Raw genomic sequence first — 8,423 nt, forward strand, 5'->3', positions numbered from 1 at the left:
TTAGTTAACAAAATTACACAGGTCGACTAATATAAACATGACCAGTTTTAGGACATAAAAATGATATCCTTTATGGTTAGAAACATATCTTAAAAAAACATATTGTATGAAGTTGTAATACCCCGTACATTCCTAGCTCAATTTAGCCCCTAGTGTGTCAAGGATCAACTTCAAAAATGAATAACTCTTTATTTGTGTGGAATTTTCTAGATCTATACCCACCATTGTGTAGATAATCAAATTAGCTTTCCAACGATACCAATTTCATATTAATTTGATATTCGGTTGAGAAGTTATGGCTCTTTTAGTGAAGATAGTATCTTAAAATGAGCAGCACCGCTTCACGGTGACATGCCAAACAATTGTCCGATTCAAGTGATGCACCATGATTGGCTCACATTTCGTGATGTCTCAGTTCTCGTTAGCCAATTTCCAGTACCTCACCGCGATAGCCCCGCATCACGGTGATGGACCAAATGGGATTCATCCTTTTCTATTGAGCCACCATGATAAGCCCGCGTCGCACTAAAGGGTAAAATCACGTCCGTTATTTTTCCAGAATGGCACCGCAATTACCACCGCACCATGTCGAGTGTCAAAATTGGCTTCCAATTTTTCAAAGTTGATTTTAAAAGGGTAGTTTGGTCATTTTCCCAGCCCCAAATTAGTGAAAAACATGAGATTAAACCTATTCCTAACCTATTACGCATATCATTCATCAAAATTCACTCCAAGAAAACCCTAGAACTCAAAAGCTTAATCTCTAAGAAATCCAATTTCCTCCATTCATTCTTCAAGATAGCTCAAAATTCAAGATTTCCAATTCAAGGCACTCAAGAAATCATCTTCAAAAGCACAAATAGGAATTCAAGTTCAAGCTTCTTTTTCAATTTCATCAATTAAGGTATGTGGGGTTTTGAACAAGGATAAAGCTTTCATCTTTGTGCCCAAAACTAGTTTTAAATTATAAATTCACATGATTTTACATGAATTTCAAATTAGGGTTCATACCCAAATATTGCTATTTGAAGATTATGAGATTATAAGTGCTTTGGATGTTGAATTACATGTCTACTTTCATAAAATCATGTGTGTGGTTATATTTTCCAGATTTTGAGTTGAATTATAAATATTTTTATTATCAAGCATGAAAATTATGATAATTTAACATGAAATTGATGCATAAGATATAAGGCCCTAGTTGAATATTTCTATTTCAAGAATGATTATGCTTTTAAGCATCTTATGATATGTTTATAAACAGCTTTGAATAAAGATTTGATCTTTAGCAAAATATGAAATCCACTTTATAGCTTAAATTTTGTTTTGAATAAACAAATGCACAGCTAGCTTTCAGTATGAAATATTATGACTTTTAAAAGTGGATTTCCTACAGAAATAACATACCGATTAAAAGGAGTAGTATTTACCACCTTGCAAGAAGTGTGGTTTAGCGCATCCTACTTCCCTAGAACAAGAGCCAACATAGGTACAGATTTAGTATTACCATTTCTATATGGATGACATCTACAAATGTGATCACTTAGCTCAGGTTATACTCCCTAGCAAGAGTATGACACTTCTCCCCAATGTGAGGTTTTCCCCTTAGGAGAACAAGATGTTGGACTCCATGATAGCTTACATGATTTATGTAAGTTAGAAAAACCTCCCTAACAGTAACAATCGTCAGAATAGTTTTTAAAAGTATTTTCCCTAAAGTTTAAGAGAAAAGAATGACAGCTAATAGTTAAGCTTTTAGACTTTAATTATGATGGCTCACCAGATTTATGCACTATGTTTCATTATTCATGATTTATAATTTTTAGCTTTCAGTTATTCCAGCCATGTGAGTCATTACATATAACATGAATATTCTATGAATTTTAATAACATTGAGATATTACTGTTACTTAGGCATTCACCCCAACATGCTCAGTACATCCTCAAAGTACTGATCTACATATACGCATATGTGCGACATTGTCTCATAATGTAGGTTAAAATGCTTAATCTCAGTAGCGTGAGTGATTTCATGCATCTATCTATATCCCGACAGTTAGTGAGTCCTCATGGTTCGAGGTCCCATTTATCCAAATTTTTCAGCTTTCATAGTAATTGATTAATTACTTTTAGTTTAGTCTGAGTCGGTTGGGGGTTTGTCCCAATGGCTCTCTAGTTTCTTAGTAGTAGAGGCTTGTCGGACTACTAGCTATTATTTTCATACTTTCCGCATTAGTTATCCAGACTGTATAGTTAGTATATCTCAGACAATTTTGATATAATTTAATATTTTAGAATTTCTACCTGATTAAATTATTTTAATATAAGTTATAGACTTAGCAATAGGCTTACAGGGTTAGTATAAGACTACTCCAGTCTTCAGTACTATGTGACATCTTGGGACCAGGTTTTGAGGTGTTACAAACTTGATATTAGAGAAAGGTTTAGAGAGTCCTAGGGAGTCAGAAAAGCCACATTACGTAGAGTCTTGATCCTGGGTCTGAAACCCGCCACATTTATGAGAAAGAGGCTACGGGATATTTTAGAAAATTATCTCTTTCTTTCATAATCCATCGTGCTTACAGCTATCTCTATCTGCTATTAACCGTGCTCTTTCATAACAGAATATGCCCCTTCGCATAGCTAATGCCTATAGAAATAATAACCAGCCACCCCAGCCTGTTGATCCTTTAAATAAGAATGTGTCTCATGGCAAATTTTATGCTGCCCTTTAGGTGTTAGCCCAAGATGTGACTGCTAATGTTCAAGCCAATAATTAGGCTGTGGTCTCGTGTAAGCAAGAGGGTGATTTAGCTGCAGTCAGACTTTGTGACTTCATGAGAATAAATCCGCCTGAATTATTTGGATCAAAGGTTGGTGAGGACCTACAGATGTATCTTAATGAGGTGAAAAAGATCACCTATGTTATCCATATTACTAAAGAGGAGAGTGTAGAATTGGCTTCTTATAGGCTTAATGATGTTACTTATGATTGAGTTGCTACGTGAAAGAAAGGTAGGGGTGAGAATGCAGCTCTCATGAGTTGGCAGGTATTTCAGGATGCTTTTCTAGACAGGTTCTTTCTATGCAAGTTGAGGGAAGAAAAGATTGAGGAGTTCATAAACTTAAGGTAGGGCTCAATGACTGTGAAGGAGTACTGTCTTAACTTCAACCAGTTATCTAAGTATGCTCCTGAGTTGATAGCTAACACTAGATCTAGTATGAGTAAGTTTGTTACTGGAGTATCTGGATTGATAGTCAAGGAGTGTAGGACCACCAAGCTTATTGGAGACATGGATCCTTTTAGATTGATGACTCATGCCCAACAAATTGAGGTAGAAAAGTTGAAAAGAAAAGATAGAAATAATAAGAAAGCTAGGACTGGGTAGTTTATGTATGATCAATCAAGATTTGTAGGAGAAAATCATTTGTAGTTTCAAAATCGTCCGCCTTTGTCAGCACCATCTTCAGCTAGTGCCCCCGTTCCCAAAACCAAGCAGGAACAGTAGGGTAGGGGTTCAATGTCCAGATCTCAGAATAGTATGGGTGGAAGGCCTAGTTATCCTTCATGTTCTAGATATGGTAAGAATCATCCTGGTGAGTGCTTATTGGGTTAGAAAAGTTGTTTTGGATATGGTCAGTTAGGCCATGGTATCAAGGAATGCTCGCATGCTAAGCCAGGAAGTAGGGATGCTCATCCCCAAACTCAGGCTACTAGTGCCCTAGTTCCTCTAAGTCGCCCAACTCCTCTTCACGGTGTATCATCCAGTACTGATAGTAGTCAGCGCCAAAATTAGTTCTATGCTTTACCATCCCATCAGGTGTAGGAGGATTCACCAGATATTATTACTGGTATGCTTTATGTCTTTCATCTTGATGTTTATGTGTTGTTAGACCCCGGGTCGAGTTCTCTTATGTGACCCTACTAGTTGCAGTTAATTTTGAAATAGGTCCTGAAAAGATCCCTGAGCCCTTTTTAGTTTTTACTCTAGTGGGTGAGTCAGTCATTGACAAATAGATCTATAGGATGTGTCCCATTACCGTCCCTCATAGGGTAATGTTAGCAGATTTTATAGAATTATACATGGTTGACTTTGATCTTATTTATGGTATGGATTAGCTCCATTCCTGTTATCCATCCATAGATTGTTTCACTCGAGTGGTGAAGTTTCAGTCTCCTGATGAGCCAGTCTTTGAGTAGGAAGGTAATTCAGTATCTCCTAAGAGTCATTTCATATTTTATCTTAAATCTAGAAAGTTGATATCTAAAGGGTGTATCTATCATCTAGTTCAAGTCAAAGATGCTAAGTCTGAGACTCCAGTAGTTTAATCAGTCCGTGTAGTCAATGAGTTTCCTGAGGTGTTTCCCAAAGATTTGCCAAGGGTACCTCCCAATAAGAAAATAGAATTTGGAATTGATTTTCTTCCTAATACTCAACCCATCTCCATTCCTCTATATCATATGGCTCCTGTCAAGCTTAAAGAGTTAAAAGACCAAATTAAAGACCTCTTAGATAAGGTTTTCATAAGGCCCAATATTTCTCCATGAGGCGCTCTCATCCTATTCATGCATAAGAAAGATGCTTCTTTGCAAATGTGCATTGACTATCATTAGCTGAATAAAGTCATAGATATCCTCTCCCCAGAATCGATGGCTTATTCAATCAACTCCAAGGTGCAAGTTATTTCTCCAAGTAGACCGTAGATCCGATTATCATTAACTTAGAGTAAGGGAATATGATATCCCGAAGATAGCTTTCAGAATTCGTTATGGTCATTTTATGTTTTTAGGAATGTCCTTCATGCTAACCAATGCTCCATCAGCCTTCATGGACTTGATAAATCATGTATTTAAAAAGTACCTAGACATGTTTGTCATAGTCTTCATCGATGATACCCTTGTCTATTTCCATAGTGAGGATGATCATGCCGACTGTCTTAGAATTATATTGCAAAATCTTAGAGATCACCAGTTGTTCGCCAAATGCCACTAGTGTGAATTTTGGCTAAGGTCAGTAGCTTTCATCAGTCATATTATTTCCAGTGATGGCATTAGAGTTGATCCCCAAAAGACAGAAGCGGTAAGAAACTGGCCTAGACCCATTTCTGTATCAAACATCAGAAGTTTCTTGGATTTAGCTGGCTATTATAGATGATTTATTGAGGGGATTTTATCCACTGTGTCTTCTATGACTAGATTGATTCAGAAGAAAGTTAAGTTTCAGTAGTCAGATACTTATGAGAAGAGTTTTTAGGAGTTGTAGACTCAACTCACTTTAGAACCAGTCTTAGCATTACCTAATGGTATCGATGGATTCGTTGTGTATTGTGATGCCTATAGAGTTTGTTTGAGTTGTATTTTGATGTAGAGAGGTAAGGTCATAGCCTATGCCTCTAGACAACTTAAGCCTCATAAAAAAAACTATCCTACTCATGATCTTGAATTAGATGCTATTGTGTTTGCTTTGAAAATATGGAGGCACTATCTTTATGGGGTGCATATTGATGTGTTTGCAGACCATAAAAGTTTACAGTATGTTTTTACGTAGAGAGAGTTGAATCTCCATCAGAGAAAGTGGTTAGAATTGTTAAAAGATTATGACATGAGTGTTTAGTATCATCCGGGCAACGCCAATGTTGTGGAAGACGCCCTTAGTAGACTGTCTATGGGTAGTATTGATCATGTGGAGAGTGATAAAAGGAGTTAGTATAAGAAGTTTATCTATTGGCTAGATTGGGTGTTCGTTTAGTTGATTCATCTGAGGGCAATGTTTGGGTTCAGAGTAGTGCAGTGTCTTCCTTGGTTTCCAAGGTAAAGGAGAAACAAGATCAAGATCCCATCCTAGTTAAGTTGAAGGAGTTGGTTAGAGATCAAAAGGTGGAGGTTTTCTCCCAAGGGGGAGATGGTGTGTTGAGATACCAGAGTAGATTGTGTGTGTCGTACGTTGATGATTTGAGATAGTGGATTATGGATTAAGCGCATAGTGCACATTACTCTATTCATCTTGGTGCTACTAAGATGTACCGAGATTTGTGGGAAATCTATTGATGGAGTGGTATGAAGAAAGATAATGTAAAGTTTATGACTAAGTGTTCAATTCGTCAACAGGTTAAGGTAGAGAACCAAAGTCCTGGTAGCACCTTGTAGGAGTTTAGCATACCCACTTGGAAGAAGGAAGAAGTGAACATGGATTTTATAATAGGGTTACCTCATTCGCATTGTCAGCATGATTCAATTTGGGTTATTGTAGGCAGGTTGACCAAATCCGCCCATTTCTTGCCAGTTCATACGTCCCACTCACCTAAAGATTATGCTAAGATATATATTAGAGAGTTGGTTAATTTCATGGAGTTCCTGTATCTATCATTTCAGATGGGGGTACTCAGTTTACCTCTCACTTTTGGAAGGCCTTTCAGAAGGGTCTTGGTAACCAAGTCCATCTTAGTTTAGCTTTTCTTTCTTAGATAGATGGTCAGGCAGAGAGGTCCATTCCGACTCTAGAAGATATATTAAGGGCATGTGTGCTTGATTGCAAGGTTAGTTGGGATGAGCCTTTGTTGTTGATTGAGTTCGCCTACAACAATAGTGTAATACCCTGGGAAATTTTTTGTTGAAATTTTATGCGTAAACGTGTTGGGTTCTATCTTCTAGAATGAATTATAAATTTTTCATGCGGAATGTCTTAGATTATGACCCATCATTGCGTAGAGTATCGAATAATCTTTCCAATCATATATGGATCATCCAAAATGGACTCCCAAATGACGAGTTATGAATATTCCGATCGAACCGTGATTAGTAGTGAACAGAAAAACGTGCAGGAAAAAGTACTGAGGCCTGGCGTATTTTTGCTCCAAATTTAAATGATCATAACTCCTTGTACATAATGATCTGGGTGACCTACTATATATCAACGGAAATCTCTGTGAGTCCTCTTTCCAATGAAATTGGTTTCATCCAATTTGTCTATCGAAGCAAAACGTTATGGTTGATCTACTTCAGACTATCAAAACAGTCCACCAAAGAACAGATTCAAGAATTATTTGATTTTTAGGGGCATTTTGGTCATTCCTCCTCACCCAAAATCCGCCCAAACCCTATATTAAAGCCTATTAAAAGCATTATATGTTATAATTCATCAAATTCCCTCAAAAAGAAAACCCTAAGCTCCTACATCCAATTTCAAGAACCTCCAAAGTTCACCATTAATTCTGCAAATTTATTCAAGATTCTAAGTTCCTAGTTCAAGAACTTCAAGAACCTCCAAAGTTCACCATTAATTTTGTAAATTTATTCAAGATTCTAAGTTCCTAGTTCAAGAACTCCAAGAACCATCATTCAAAGGCACGATTAACATCTCAAAAATGAGTATCGATCTAAAGTTCATTATTCAAGGTATGTGGGGTTTTTCAACAAAAACTCTCTTTCGTTCTTGTGCGCACAGTAATTTTCTTTACAAAGGCATAATTTTATTTGATTTTTACGAATTTGAAGCATGAACCTATATCTTATGATGATTATTATGAAATCTTGATGTTTATGATTTTGAAAGATGAATTTACATGTGTGGAGATATAAAGCATGAATCTTGAAAGATATTTATCATGATTTTGATATTTGGGTCATGAATCCCCATTGGAAATTGTGTTTTTTTAGAAAGTGTATATTATAAGTATGTTGACGTTGAATATTTGAGATATTTTGAATGATTTGACTTTTTGGTCTTAATGGAGTTGTTTTGAACTCGAGTGTGAAAGAAATCTACAACGTGGTTGATTTTGATAGATGGGAAGTATAATGGCTCCCGATGTATATTTATATATTACTAAAATTGTTTTGTTGTGGATTGTCTTTGAAATAATCTGAGCTAAGTGCAGGAGAAATATTTACCACCGAGTGGGAGGTATAAAGCGACCTTACTTCCCTAGAAATACGTGCCCCCATAAGAGTGAGCCTGAGGTTGATATATATAGTGATCACTAGTTTGTGTAGATTTGATATCGATAGTCCTACTCCGATGACAAGGATAGGACGACTCTCCCCAACGTGGGTTGTACGTTGGACTCCATGTAGCTCACATGGTTTATGCCGGTTACAGGATCTCCCAGTGTGTGTGTGTGTTTTCTTGTGTCTATGGTGAATGGTGAAGTGATTTGAAAGTGGAATTATGAAAGTTATTCTTTCGGAAGATTTAAATGATATTTACATTATGAGAATTGATATTCTTCATGAACTGAAAGTGATTGACAAATTATATGATGACTCACATGTGTTATTGTACTTATTTCATCCTCTCATAATTATGATGATTTTCTTCGGGCTATGTGAGTCTTTCATACATCCTACATATTTCTTATAAATATTTATGATGATGATGTTTATACAACTGCATACACCCCCATATACTCGGTTCCTTTCCATA

The sequence above is a fragment of the Capsicum annuum genome, chromosome 8, assembly GCF_002878395.1.
Source record: "Capsicum annuum cultivar UCD-10X-F1 chromosome 8, UCD10Xv1.1, whole genome shotgun sequence".
NCBI lineage: Eukaryota > Viridiplantae > Streptophyta > Magnoliopsida > Solanales > Solanaceae > Capsicum > Capsicum annuum.